Below are 16,526 nucleotides of genomic sequence, written 5' to 3'. Positions count from 1 at the left end.
AAGAATTATAAATTGTTTCTACATGTATAATGCAATATTGTTATATTGCAGTAATTCAATATTTAAAATTCAATTATGCTTATTTATGCCTTATTACTATAGTTATTCTATCTTTGTCATTTATATTTATTTCCAATTCTGACATATTCTAGATTTAGTATTAGATAGTGAAAGACAAGCTTATGGCCATTAGAATTTTATATTTTCTTCACCAAGAAGGAATAAATTATTTATCTGAAGATACATGTAAGTTGTTCACACAAGAAGATAGTTCTTACTTGAAAAAGTTGCTCAGCATAGCTATCTGAAAAACCTCTAAATTTTTATAACAGTAATGCATGTTAGATTCTTAGTTTTTTATTTGGCATGAATAAATGTTTGCTATTTTGCTTCAAATTTATATTACATTAAATAGTAACTTCTCTTTAAAAACATTGTGTTTAAAGGTGTCATACGAATACACTTCAAAATGGAAAAAGTATGAAAACTAAATTGGTTGTTGTATCCAAAAGCTATATGAATTACAGTTACCCTATTTAAGCTTAGGAAAACTGGAATGAATTAATTCAGAGAAAAATTATCCAAATCATGGATTATGACATTTATAGCTATTGAGTTTGATGCATGAGAACAATGTTTGCTTTAGAAAACCATTTTGCTTTAAAATGATTCCAAAGCCTTTTGAGTAAGAGAAGACAAAATATTAAAACTTTAACAGTTCACATAAATTACTAAAGGAAACAGACATTAGCTACTTCAGTAGAAACAAAATATTTTAAAGTTCAGTGATCATCAGACTATAGGAATTTCCTGGTGACTTATGTTGTTTAGCAGGATTATATCCAGAAGTTCTCACTTTTATTTTGCTGCTGTTGATGCCTCATAACAAATAACGTGAAAATTGTCCAGCATTCTTCTTGAGACTATGCATTATATTTTGTTGACTCGAAAGCTATTTTGGGAGACATTTTCCCAGTAATTGAAATTCCTGTGATCAATGCATAATCTGTATTACGAATACTGTTTTTTTTTTTTTCCTGTCTTCCTGTGTACCTTTCCTTTACCTAGTTCACATTTTCTGAAAGAACAAAATGGCCTTTGATATGGACTTTGCCCTACATTATGTAAATGATAATGCCCTCTGGGGTCTACAGAACATTAGAGCTTTTCTTCAGGATGTTATTCAATTTGTTCTAGTTCTTTTTTAAATTCACATTAACGTGAGGTATATATATCACATAAAATATAAGATATATGACAGAAATACTTTTCTATGCCAGATTATTTAAGCCTTCCCTTTTGAATATTTCCCTTATTTTAACTGATTATGTGAAATCAATTGTCCAGATGTATCTATTTCAGTAGTTCTTTGAATTTAAAAAATAATTATTTTTTAATTTTATTTTTGTGAAATGAGTGAAATGGAATGTTCCATAATAAAGTTGGAGAAGTTACCATTCTGTTCAATTAATTTTCTGTAATTAGATTTGTTAAGCTACTCATCTTTCTTTATATTTTACTAAGAATTGTAATGCTATTTGACCTTTGATATCTAGTAAGACAGTATAAAATATCAACATTTTTATTTCATACTTTAAAATATATAAACACTGAAAATTTAATATCAGTTGGCTTATTTTAATAATATTTTATCTCAATAGCACCAATTTAAAATGTTTTTTAGATTGTCTTCTGCTGGAATTCAATTTTTTCAGTCTAATAAATTTATCAGAAATATTTTAGTTTAAATTTTGCTTAAAAATAAACCAATTAGTTGAGAGCAAAAGATTTTGATTATTAACCATAACAAAGGGTGATGGCCTGTTTTATAGTAAAAGCTAAAGAAATCACCCAATTGGTATTCAAAGTTTTGTAAAGTTGAATTACATGAATTTTAGATATAAAAAAATCATGAATACAGTGAAAATCAACCTTTATTGTCTTGGAACTATAAATCCTTTATATTCCATTTTCCATTCCTTTAACAAAATTACTTCTACTTTTATAAAATCATTTAGTTTTCTCTTAAAATACAAAACTGACTTTTCATATGAAATTAAATAAATGCTAAAATTTGACATGTTGAATTTGCAGTAACTATTTACAACATGAGTTGATAAGACAGAGAACATCTTTATGAGGAACAGCTCCCAAAACTTTTCTTGCTGAGCAAATAGGCATAGTGTTTATCTAGATGCTGTAGTAATTATGTGGGGTCCCAGACACTGAAGCAACTTACTTTTACTTTGCAAATTAAGTACCAAATGTATGAACCATGGTTAAAAATATATAGAGATGGGCATTTCTGAGTTTATAAATCTGACTTACTAATATAATTTGAATGAAGAGTTAATTCCTATTACCAATGCATTTTACAAACTATAAAAATGTCTCTGATGTTTAGTCTGGGTCTATTCCTGGTTTCTCCCAGAGACTCAAAGCCTGACCTAAACTTCTGTCTATAAATTGTTTATTATGGAAAATCCATGAACTGGGACTGGAGAATCAGGAAATATTACACAGAAAAAAGTCAATACATGAAGGTGTTATCAAGCTGGTCCATCAATATGGGCAGCTGGGGCTCATTCAGGTAGGATCTGTTATTTTTTTAAAGATTTATTTATGTATCCAAGAACTGGGATATAGGGCTGAGGTGGTGGGGTGTGGGTGTGTGAGAGAGGAGTCACCAGAGGCAGAGTGGGGAGCTGAACAGGGATATTGAGTGATATACTGTGAAGGGGAGCAGCAGGTGAGCCAGTAAAAGTCTGCTGTGCCATGTGGGTCAGCTCCCTGGCCAAGGATTGAATTCATGCTGCAATGGCTGCTGATAGCTTCATTGGGCTGAGACTTAACCCCTTGTGCCATCACAGAGGCCCTCAGCTAGTATCTTTTAAGAAGGCTTATAGAAAAAAGTTCAGAATAATTCACAAAAATTTAGAAAAGTCCAGAAGATTGAGGATTTTGGAAAGACCAGGTCATAGCTTCTCTTAGTCGTTGAGACCTCTCTGTTCTTAAAACAGTCTTCATTCTTTAAGTAATAGCAATAGGCTTCCTATAGGAAGCCTATAGTAATAGCAATAGGCTTCCTATAGTAATAGCAATAAGCTTCCAATAGGCTTGCCAGGTCTGAAATTTGTTTTAGTGCCCTTACCATGGTGACACTTATTGGAAGAAATCTATTCTGAGCACACTGAGAAATTCTTATCTGACCATTTTGGGAAGACAGGTACCAAAATAATGCAGATATGTCTACAGATTTCCCCTTTGATGGATCCTTTTCATCCTTCGTATTTAAATTTAAATGCCACCTTCTTAGAATGGCCTTTCCTAATACCAGTGTAATCTAACAGTGTAATTTCATTGTAGCCAGTAATTACTCTGTTTTCATCCCAGTTTACAGTTTATTTACTCAGTATAATATACATTAGTCAGTTATATATCAGTTTACTTGATTCATGGACAGGAGCACATAGATCAGGCCAGTCCATTCATTATCCTCACAAATACCTACCAGAATGCCTGTTACTTTTGTAGGTACTCAAGAATATTTGTTGTGTAAGTGTGGATTGTTTTCCCATTTATCTTCAAAACTGTATTTTCTCATTTTTTTAAATTTATTTTAAGTGTTATGTCAATAAAATTTTATAACTTACTTTTCATCCAGAATTGTAAGTCACCAAAAAAGAAAATAACAAGGAAGAAAGAAAAACTACCTCAGAGACATCTGTTCTGTACTATAATCTTTTTATAAAGCCTTCCTCCTGTCTGACAACCAAATTCTTTCTCCCATTCCCTGTTAAGCCTATTCCTACCTTTTTTGCCTCTTACCATTTCACCAGATTGTCCTGGCAATCATGTATTGTTCTCAAACTCCAAGCCAGGGTGAATTTATTGTGAACCTTATTTTGCTTAAAGTGAAGGACCCTTCACCTTCACAGGTCTTTCCTTTCTTACTGGAAGATGTGCTAGTTTAAATATACTTGCACAAAATGCTCAAATGTGAAATGCTCAAAAGTGAAAATCTGAAAGTTAATACCAGTGCATCTTTCCTTTTTGATATTTCTCCTTCATATTCTTCCTCAGGTTAAGGTACAGTATTTTAGGAAGTCAACTAAAGGCAAGTTGACCTGAAGACACACAGCTTTGGTCTAATAGGATATATTTCAGTTGTTTATAATCACTCCCATGTGCATGTGACTATTCCTGGCCAAAGTGGTGTAAGAACACTTCCAGGATTACTTTCTCACTCACTTTGCAAACTGTGACTAAAGTTGCAGGTAAATATAGTTATGCACCTGGTATCTGAAATTATGTCGACAGGATAAAGATGCAAGCTTGAAATGTACAGTGCCAGATGCTAGACTACGGGAAATTTATCCAGTCATCAGATGTGTAGAATTACAAGCAATGTTTTAGTTCTTATTGATGTCTAGTAAAAACTAATGTTCTCACCTGTCAGGATTATACTTGATAATATAGTGAAATCTACTAGAAATACACAGCACATTCTTTTTCCAATGTGAATTATGGAAACAGAATTTATCAGAAGTTATGTGTATGTAGGGTCATACAATATGTAGTAAATGCATCCCTGTGAGAGGTAAAATTTAATGACTCCCCACAAATTGGATTGTATCTGATGATATCTGACATACCACATCTCAGAATGTATAGCAGTTTTACAGTAAAATTGTTTGAAGGAAAAAAAAAATATGCCAGGAATAAAGCTTCAAATATGTCTCAATAACTCAAGGCATACCATAAAAGAATAATTAAATTGCAAATTAGTTTACTCACTAGACCATAGTGACAATTTACTTTACATGATTTGTTATTTTTTGCCATAATTTCAAATTAATATTTAGAATTATTGATCCTCTACACATTTGCATATGACTAATAAGATAGCAAAAATATATACTGAAAGACTGGCAGAACCTCAATGCCAAAACTCCTGTTAAATCTCTACAGATACCTAAAAATTTTATTGTCAAAATTCATGAAAGAAACATCTGAATTATAATTTTTTGAAAAGAGCAGCCAGTGAGATAAAATACTGATATCTTTACTTTCTCTTAAGATATGATACTGCAAAATCCTTGACATATTGGGAAGTGAACAAAGAAATCTCAGCCACAAAGGCACAGAAATATATGTATTACATTTCTGTCAGGAAGTTACTTTAAAAAAATACTGTTTTTCTCTGGATTTTGAAATATTTGTGGTATGTAACATCTCTCTAAGAAAGTCTCTGATCTGTTATTAACTGTTGTCACTCTAAATAAGTAAATAATGTTAAATCTCATTTAAATGTGTGGATTTATGTTATTAACTAACATGATGTACAAGGTCTCAATCCTAGAGGTGACCTTGGTTCCCTGAATCTGTGAATAGATGTGAAACCCTGTGCTCACAGCAGCCTTGCTGTGCTGATCGCTCATCTTCTGGGCAAATTTTCTTCTTTTGTCTTTAGGGCACAGCACTTACATGGCTCCCTCCCTATAGTTCTCTCACTACATATGTAGATTAATATAAACAATAGCATATATTAATGACTCTAATTCTTGTTAACCAATGAATATAATAATCATGACTGCTAATATAGTATATAAGTATTGGTTATTGGTTGATAATAAAATATTGAAATGGTTTTTAATGGCATACATTGTTCTATTTATAGTCTCCTTTTTCATTTTGGAAGTTTATCTTATTCCCATAAAATTAATCAACTTTCACTTTTTTCTGTTTCACAGTTATTTTCCTAAAATAGTACTCAAAAAAACCCTCACTATACAGTTCCTCAAAATCTTGATATATATAACACATCTATAATACTGCCTAGACCTGGATTTGTTTGAACATTAGGCCAGTGTCTATAATATTTATGAGACTACACAATTTCTTTTATTTTTTCTTAACCAATTTAAGCATTTTTTGTTTTTCAGTAAATATATACATTTTGTCTAATGCTTCAAATTTGAGTATATTTATAATATTCTTTTTCATTTTTAATCTGATTTCCCCTTTTCATTGTTTTTTTTTTAATTTGCATCTTTTTTCCTTTAAAATCTTTGTAGGCATTGTTTAGATTACTAATATATTTCAAGTAAAAGTACTAGCTTTGCATTTTATTAATCATGTTTCTTTTGACTTTTGTTTCACTTTCATCTAATAATAGCTTTACTATTGCAATTACTACTGCTTCTGTTTACTCTTTGTCTCGATATTTGACTTGCAGATTTTGGTTCATTGATTTTTTTTTTTTTGCTTTCATATAAGTATATTGGAATATATTAAATATTATTTTCTTTGGAGGGTTATTTTACCTGTGCTTACTAATTATTTATTTTGCTAACAGATTGACTAACTTAATAGCTTTAAAAATATATTATCTCACAGTTTATATGGATCAGGAATCCTGTAGCTTAGCTGGCCAGAATCTCTCCTGAGATTGAAATCTAGCCAGTAGCAGTTGCCAATCTCTTCAGAAGGTGTTCGTGGGTAGAATCTGCTTCTAGCACCCTCTAACACCATTGCTATCAGACTTAGTTCTTTCTGGCAAGTTGGAAAGTGAGCCTCAGTATCTTGCTGCTCAGGCCTGTGCATGGGGTAGCTTACTCATGGCAACTTGCTTTAATGGAAGCCACTGTCTTTTTTTTCCCTAATCTTGCTCTCAGAACTAGCATCCCTTTACTGTATTTTATTGTTAAGAAGTGAGTCACTGGCCCAATTCATAATCAAGAACAGGGCATTACACAATGCCCTAAACACCAGGAAATGGGAATCATTGGGAGCCTTTATTGCAGTTCTTCTCACACCACATTTTACTGATTTTGACATGTATTCTTCAGTTCTGTATAGCTTATACTTGCTTAAGGATTATTTTTCATCTTTTTATATTTTTAAGTTTAGTTATATGGGAGTTTTACACAGCTATCATTTATTTAAAATCCCTATATTTGTTAATGTATAGTCCAAGAAAATCTGACCTCAAAATTGTTTATGGTCCTTTGTTCTCAATTTCTTTGTTCATTATTCATTCAGTGTATGACTCCTTATTGCTTTTATATTGATTAAATATATTTTATACTGTTTTAGTTGATAGATTTATAAGCTATGATAACCCTCCTTCTTTGAAAATGTTACTAATAAATCCAAAATTTTGCAATAAAGTTAAATAACTCTTTACAATCCCAAAGCATTGCACTTTGAAAAAGAAACCCTTACAAAATGCTTCAATAGTTTCGAATTGCCATGTGTAATATCAAGTGATTTAGAGGTACCACAGCACTTTATTTCTTTTAAATGTTTCCATTTGGAATTGAATAAAAGAGCACTTGAGAATATATTCATTAATGTGAAAATATTGAATAAATAACTGTAAATTTACTTCTGGAACTAAAATGAAAATCAAGGAATGAACAGGAGATTTCAATACATGAGTTTAGGATACTTTTAACCAATATTTGCTAGTTTTAGAATAAATGCCTACTCATCTTGAACATTTCCCTAATATTTTATGATATAATAAAGAAAATTTGCTAATCACCTAGTAATGGAGAGAAAATACATTTTAACTCTATTTCCAATTTTACTTGAAAATGTGTTTATATTGACTTATTAAGAATGAAAAGGTTCTGACTGTATTAACACTGTAATTTCTAATAAAGATTTAAGGCATTGTTACTTATTTTTTAATTTTATTTTTTAAAGATTTATTTATTTATGCATACAAGAACTGGGGTATAGGCCAGAGGTGCCGGGCTTGAGAGGATTCACCAGAGACAGAGTGGGGAGCAGAACAGGCAGATATATTGAAATACACTGCTGAGGGGAGCAGAGGGCAAGACAGGGTGATCTCCCTGGCCAGGGATTTAACCTGTGCTGCAGTGTCTGCAGATAGCTTCATAGTGCTGATGTTTAACTCCTTGCTCACCTGGGGGTCCAGGCATTGTTATTTAAATGCAGGGCACAATTCTTTGATATCAAGCAATAAGAAAGGCTTTATCTTTAGTTGTGAAATGGATTGGGATTGATTCAATTTGAATTGAAGCTATACTAAACCACACAGAATTTGGAATTAGAAACTATTCACTTAGCTGGCCAAAATTGGCAGACCTAACTGAAAATTTTTATCCACAAACATCACTTCTGGGATTTTTTAAAATCCTCTTTACAGATTTAATTAGAATAAAGTTTCCAAATACCAACTTTGCATTTTTTCTAAGCTTTGTTTTGTGTAACACAGCATAAATTCTACTAATACCAAGAAAAATTCATGGGCTTTAATAAAAATGCTAGGTTTCTGCTTAACATTGTATATTTAGCATATTCTATCATTTTTCCTTCTGAAATCTGCTAAAAGAGTAAAGATAGTGGAAGGGAAGATATTATCATCTTATGAAAACTGAATTCTTTTAATCAAAAGTATTTGTTTTTTGTTTGTTCAAAAGTTTTATTTATCTTCTGTGTGTGTATAAAATCACAGTAGTTTTCTGTCTTTCTATAATTTAATTCAATTAACAAAATTTCCTCTCAGACCATTCGTGTTACTGCAAATGACAACATTTCATCTCTTTTTATTCTTTGTGTATTTTGGTAACTGTAATACAACACATCTTTTTCCATTTACTCCTTCTTAGATTAAAAGAACAAACTGGTGGTTACTAGAATGGAAAAAGGCAGAGGTGTGGACAAATTGTTTGTAAAGGAGATCAATTGCCTGGTGGTATATGGAAACTGGACTTTAGGCCCCGGATCATCATAATCTATATACAGATGTTGAATTATAATGCTGTACACATGAAACTTATTTGAAAAAAAAATAATTCAGTATTTTTTTTTAAGAAAGGAACACAAAAATGTTGAAGTTTTTATTTTTATCTTATTGTAGATTCACATGCAGGTGTAAATAAGTAACACAAAAAGATCCAGTATACCCTTCACCCAGTTTGTTCCTATGTTAACATTTTGCAACATTATAGATTACAACATAATAAATATCTCTTTACTACAGCTATCTCTTGCAGTCCCTTCTGTTATAATGTATTCACTATATTTTGCTTTATGCTTTTTATGAAAGTCCCCTCATGACTTCCACTAGATCAATGGATTACTTAGAAATGTATTGGGTGGGGCCTCCCTGGTAGCCCAAGGGGTTAAGTATCAGCACTATGAAGCTATCCACATCCACTGCAGCTGGAGTTCAATCCCCGCCCAGGTAGCTAACCTACGTGGCACAGCTGACCTCTCCTGTCGCTCCTGCTGCTCCCCTCAGCAGTGCATTTTAGTATATCCTCCTGTTTTCTTCCCCACTCTGTCTCTGGTGAATCCTCTCATCCTCCCATACCTCTGGCCTATACCCCAGTTCTTGAATGCATCAAAGAATAAATCTTTAAAAAATGTGTTGGGTGACTTCAAACTGTGAGTTCTCCTGTTATACTTATGTTATAGATTTCTGATTTATTTCCACTGAGTTCATAGAATATATTCTATTATGTTTTCAATTATGTAAATTCATTTAGGTCTGTTTCTGGCCCAAGATTTGGTCTAATATGATCATATTAGTATATCGGTATGTCTTTTATGGGCATGTAAAGAATGCATATTCTTTTAGCTTGGGATCTATTGTATTCATTAGATATCTTTGTTTAATGGTGTTGTTAATTTCTTCATCTGTGCTTATCTTATATCTTTCCTATCAATTGTAGTGAGGGTGGTTAAAGATTTCAAGTATAATGTGCATTTGTCTGTTTTTCCTTTCTGTTGTATATGTATTTTATATAGTTTGCTACGCTGGGTTTTGTTGTTTATACACATCCATGATGACTATTTCTCCTTAGTGGATTGATCCTTTTATCATGGTGTAATGTCTCTGTTTCTAGTAATTTTTATAACTCTGAAATTTACTTTACCTGATATTAATACAACCATACCTCTTTTTCTTTGGTTTATATTTGCATGATACATATTTTCCATTTTTTTTAACTTTCAACCTACATATTGGAACTGAGTTTCTTATAGAATTTACATAGTTTTTTTTTCATTCTAACACTTCTATTTGTTGGCATATTTAAAATGACTGTATTTAAGATACTTATTAAGATAGTAGGGTATTTTAATTTTTTTTTTTTTTTGCTTCACTGGTTTGCTTTTCTTGAGTTTCTATAGATTACTTGAAACTGTGTTAGGATGTTATTTTGATTTTTAGTGTTTTTGAATATATCTCTTTGTGTAACATTTTTAGTGATGTCTCTCTGGATATTACATGTAGAGACATAATTCATCTTATTTAACTGGTATCATGTTTTTAAAGTTCAAATTATATATAGAAACCTTACCACATTTTATATCCACTTATCTTCTAAATTTATAATATAACTGCCAAATATATAACTTTGAAACCACATATGACAGTTATAATTTTGTCTTCAGCTGTCAAAGATAATTTAGAAAAATCAAGAATAAGAATGGAAGGAAAGTCTATTATATTTACCCATATTTTTCTTACTGCCTATTACTTCCTTTGTAATATTCTAATTTTTTTTTTTGTTTCATTGTTGTCCGCCTGTTTAAAAAACTTTCTATAGTCATTGTTACAGTGAAGGTCTTAGAGGCAACACATTCTCTTAGTTTTCATTAATCTGGAAATATCTCAATTCTTTCTGCTTCTTAATATTTTTTCTGGATATAGAATTTGGGGTTAAAATTTCTTTTTTTTTTTTCAGTACTTGAAATGTAGTATGTCCCTTCCTTCCTCATGTTTTCTGATGATAAATATGTTATTGTTAAAATGCCTTTATAGATATGTTGTTACTGTTTTTTTGATAACTTTATTTATTTTAAAGATTTATTTATTTATTTTATATAAGAACCGGGGTACAGACCAGATGCACAGGAGGGTGAGAGGATCCACCAGAGCCAGAGCGGGGAACAGAACAGGCAGATGGACCGAAATACTCTGCTGAGGGGAGCAGCAGGTGAGATAGGAGAGGCCTGCCCCACCATGTGGAACCCTCACTGGCCGGCAGGGATTGAACCAGCACTGCAGAGGCTGTGGACAGCTTCACAGCACTGCGCTCAACCGCCTGCACCACCAGGGGAGGTCCTTGATAACTTTGAAGACTACTCCTTGGTTTTTAGTTTTAAGAAATGTAATTATAATGTGTCCACATGGGTTATTTTAAGTTTCTCTTGCTTGGATTCTCTTATTTTGTTGTTTCTATGTATTTACCTCATATTAATTTAGATAAATTTTCAACCATTATTTTTGCAAATACTCTTTCAACATTTACTTTCTCTTTCTTACACAGGACTCCATTTATTTAAAGGTTAAATCTTCTCTTATAATGGCTACTATAACCTGAATGTTGGTGCCATCCCTCTCCCTCAAATTTATGTATTGAAATCCTAGCCTATAATGCAATAGTATTAGGAAGGGATTACTTTGGGAAGAGATAGATCATTAGCTCAGAAACCTGATGAATGAAATTAGTGTTCTTATAAAAGTGACACAGAAAGGGCCCTCATCTCTTCCATAATGAAATTACATGAGGAAAAGAGGACCATTTGTGAACCAGAAAGTGGACATTCTGCAGATATTGCATCTGATGTTGTCTTGATCTTCAAGATATGAGACATAAATTTTTCTTGTTTATAAGCAAAGTAGTGTATGGTTTTCTATTATAAAAGCACAAATGGACCAAGACAATGCTGCCAATCCCTGAGGCTATTTTTTTCCTCTGTTCAGATTACATAATTGATAATGCTTTATTGTCCAGTTTCTGGTAATTTTCTTTTGATAGTCCATGCTGCTATTGAGTTCATCATCTGATTTTTGTTTTAATTTTGATCACTGTTATTTAACTCTACAATTTTCTAGTTGGTTCTCCTTTATGATTTTACTTTTTGCTGAACTTTTGTATTTCCTTGCTGAGATGTTATTGTTTTGTTTGTTTAAAAATTGTGATTAAAACATTTTATCATGATTCCTTTAAAATGGTTGTCATATAACTCTAAAAACTCTGCTCCCATGACATTGATATATTTTCTTTCAATTTGAGGTCATTTTAGTTCTTGGTATGACAATTCATTTTTTATTGAAATGAGGGCATTTTTTATTTTGTTCTGAGATTCTGGATTTTATATATACCTCTGTTTTAAAGGTTTATTTATTTATGCATACAAGAACTGGGGTACAGGCCAGAGGTGCAGTGGGTGAGAGGATTCACCAGAGACAGGGTAGGGTACAGAACAGGAAGATTGACTGAAATATACTGCTGAGGAGAGCAGTGGGTAAGTCAGGAGAGTTCTGCTGCGCCATGTCGGCAGCTCCCTGGCCAGGATTGAACTCATGCTGCAGTGGCTGCAGATAGTTTCATAGGTTGTGTCTTAACCCCTTATGACACCAGGGAGGCCCTATCCCTCTGTCTTAACTGGTTTTCCATGACTGTTCCAACAGGGGGCAGGTGTTTTCAGATTTGTTATTATTAAATGGAGGTAGATATTCAGTTTTACAACTTGTCTTCCATCAACTTTGCAGTGAGAAGGGGAAAGGGATTTCTCATTAATTCTCATTAATTTCAGTTCATCATATAGTTTCCACTGTAACCATAATCCGGTAGCCTTGTTGTAACTAGCTAATGGTAAATGTTGTGACTCTCCACCAGGCTCCTTTTGACACCATCCCCACAATGGATCAAGGAGACACTTGTATTTCTATGTAGGGATAGAACTCCAGGTTCTCCTGGAGTTGGCTGCTGTAAACACCATGTGACAGGAATGGGAAGCTCATTATCTGGTAACAGTGAAAACCCTTGCTACTTACCTTCTACCACACCACCCTAGAAGAAGTAGAATGTGTTGGGGCCCTTCAGAGTCTCTTGAGAGTGGAATTCTACTGACCCTATTGGCAGACATATGTGGTAGTAGGTCCACTGGTATTTATTTGGTGCTTGACAAGAGTATAACACTTATTTAAGTGTTTTCTGAAATAGCATTCCATGCTTTACTGGCCCTTTGACCAAAAAGAAATTGATCTTGGTGACTTATTTGTAGTTGCTGTTGTCTGCACCTGTTGCTACCTCTTGGTTCTTGTTGGATTCTCTATCTCCAAGTCTAGGAATATAAGGGGTAAAGAAGATAAGAAAACTCACAACTGCTATGTTATCCCTTGCTTCCCATGGCCCCTAGTCTTAGTCTTTCTGCCTTGGAGAGTCTTCCATTTGTTCATATTTGGCATTCAAGGGATTCTAGTGGTATATAGTGAGCAGGACAAGTAAGTATAAGTCTACTCCATCATCCTGTAGGGACCATCTCTTATACATGACTTTTTTTTTTTTTTAAAGATTTATTTATTTATTTATACAAGCACTGGGTACCGTCAGAAGCACGGGAGGGTGAGAGAATTCACCAGAGCTAGAGCGGGGAGCACAGCAGGCAGAAGGACTGAAGTACACTGCTGAGGGGAGCAGCGGGTGGCAGGAGAGGTCTGTGTGCTATGTGGAACCCTCCTCTGGTGGCCGGGGAGCAGCCAGGGATCGAACTGGTGCTGCAGAGGCTGCGGGCAGCTTCGCAACCCAGCGCTCAACTGCTGCACCACCGGGGAGGCCCTACATGACTGGTTTTAATACATATTTGGAAGACAGAAAAAGTTATACATTTAATATTTAATATATTAATTAAGGAACACTTTTCAAATATATGAACTATTTCAGTTGGTAAAATCATCTTCAAAAATCAGGATCTTTATTTTTTTATATTATTGCTATATCACTCTTTATATTACTTTCTTTAAAAATTTGGGTATTTGGTTTTTTACTACTTTTTGCTACTTATTATGACTTTTATAACTACTTTTGTGTACATAGTGTACATCTTTTATGCTCTGTTCTGATTTCTTAATACAAATTCCTGTAAGTAAAGTCGCTAACCAAATATTGTGAGAGATAAATTAAAAAACATTTAAGATTCTCTGAACTTTCCCTTATCACTTCTCTCTAAACTTACATATTTTAAATATTTATAAATGTGTATATATGCTTTGATTTATGTTCACCTTAAAAGTAGAATGCATTCTAGGATCAGCTATTCCCATTTAGAAATGTAATAAAATATTTGTTTTAGATTTCCTAAAAATTCAGTGGAAATTGACAATATTAATTTTAATCCCTAGTGAATTCTGTGACAAAGTTCTAATGCTATGAAAAACCAAAAGTGGAATGATTTCTTAAATATAGCTTAGCAATTGTTGACCAATTACTAGTTTTAATTTTTCAAAGGGAATGGAATACCCTAAAACTATCTAATTTTAAAATGCCAAAGCAGAATACTATGAAACTAAATGTAGCTTTTGTGTAATGATGGAAGCTTTAAAGCTCCTTCCTTAATTGTGATAATTTGGAACAAATTAGGGAGTCTTGCAGTGAGCAATAGTCTAGTCACAGAGCTTTTAAGAGCACTAAATCAATGTGCAGGGAAACTTGCTGAGCAGGACTCTGAAATCTGAGAGTATTTAGTTAACAGAAGGTCAGACTAAAATGACTGTTTTTATCTACCAAATACTTAATAGAATGACTATCTTTGCTTCTGTGCATATTACAATTTTTATTTTATTATAAAAGTGCAAAACTTAACATATAAATGACACTACTTTATAATTATAGAATTCTGTATAATTATAGAATTATAGAATCACTGCTATGAAAAGTTTCCCTATTAAAATAAAATTACTGTTTTGCATTACTTCAGCTTACTTCCAATATAATTGTGAAATATTGATATTAGGAGTTCCTTTAATCCATACTACTGCTCTCTCTATGCTTTGATTTAAGTAACAATAGACCTTTGATAGTAGTAGTTCACTGGAGTTCAAGAAATGCTAAAGGATTCCTCAGGGAAGCATAGTAGGAAGAATCCACTCTGCAGAGTCTACTATGAAGAGATAGGCAGAAAATATGTAAGGAGTTTGACAGAGTTTTGTTTAGCTGAATATTGCAAAAGAGGATTGCTTTAAAGATAATTATCCTTGTTTTCTGTATTATATATATATAATATATATATATATATATTTAATGACTGATTTTTTTTTCATTTCTTCTTTGTCCTGATTATTTGAAGATAGATTAGCATCCACTATATTCCAGGCAACTAAATGTAATTTGCTAACTACATACATTCATAAATTTTCTATCATTTATAAACCATAAAATAAATATCTGGAAAAAAAAAAGAACAAAAGCTTTAGAGCAGTGTGAATAGAGAATCAGTATAGATCCAAGTGAATGCTAGTTTGAAAGTCTCTAATCAAAATATACTGACTCATTCAGAAAATACTAGTAACATGACTGAAGATCCCCATATTAAAAAAAAGTGGTGTGGGGAGTAAAGAGCTTTGTGATAGCAATTAGTAGTGTCTACATACAGCATGTTAAACAAAGACTTTTTTTTTCCTTCTCTTACATGGAGGGCATGCTCTGTTTGTGGCTGGTTAATCAGTTTTGAATTCAGTCATTTTGAGTTATTGATGAAACTTATACAATGTGAGGTTTGTTGCTGTTAGGAAATCAAAGGATATTGTGTGAAAAATAGATCAATATTTATTATTACATTATAAAAGTAAATTCTCAAATAAATGTATTTCTGAGCATATGTTTTATGTTTAGCGAATCATAGTTTTCCAGTGTCTTTTGTTTAATGTCTTTATAAATCACTTGTCTATTTTATAATTGACATTCCCCAAAGTTAGCGCTTCAATTTATGTTAATAGTAAATGCATTATGAGCGGCTATTTACTTATATTTGGTTAACTGAAGAGTCTGTTCTGTTAATTTTCTGAAACAAAGCAATTATCTGTGATAAACTGGACTGTACTAAAAACCCACTTTGAAATTTAATGGCAACATTTGTAAGATGAATATAAGTTCTGGGTATTTAATGTACAGTATGATAACTGTAGCTAATCATTCTATATTATGTTCTTGAAGTTTCCTAAGATTGATTTCAAAAGCTTTTAAAACACACATATGACAGGAAATAATTTGAAGTAAAGAATGTGGTAGTTGACATGACAGGTAATCATTTCCAAATGTATAAATATATCAATTGTCATCTATGTTTTTATTTGTCAATTATAACTCAAAAAAGCTAGAAAAATAAATGTTAGTCTTTTCTCACTACTTCTAATCTTAAAAATTTTTTAAGTTTAAATTTTCTAGTCTCAGTGTATTAAAATTATCACTTTTTAAAGCATAAAGCATAAAGTGTGTGTATATAGGGCCTCCCCAGTGGTACAGCGCTTGAGCGCTGGGTTGTGAAGCTGCCCGCAGCCTCTGCAGCGCCGGTTCGATCCCCGGCTGCTCCCCGGCCACCGGAGGAGGGTCCCACATGGCGCGCAGACCTCACCTGCCGCCCGCTGCTCCCCTCAGCAGTGTACTTCAGTCCTTCTGCCTGCTCTGCTCCTGGCTCTGGCTCTGGCTCTGGTGAATTCTCTCACCCTCCCGCGCTTCTGACTGTACCCAGTGCTTGTA

Source organism: Talpa occidentalis, unplaced genomic scaffold (assembly GCF_014898055.3).
Source record: "Talpa occidentalis isolate TD23 unplaced genomic scaffold, MPIMG_talOcc4v2.1 talOcc4.5, whole genome shotgun sequence".
NCBI classification, from domain to species: Eukaryota; Metazoa; Chordata; class Mammalia; order Eulipotyphla; family Talpidae; genus Talpa; species Talpa occidentalis.
Note: the sequence above shows the minus strand (reverse complement) of the source record.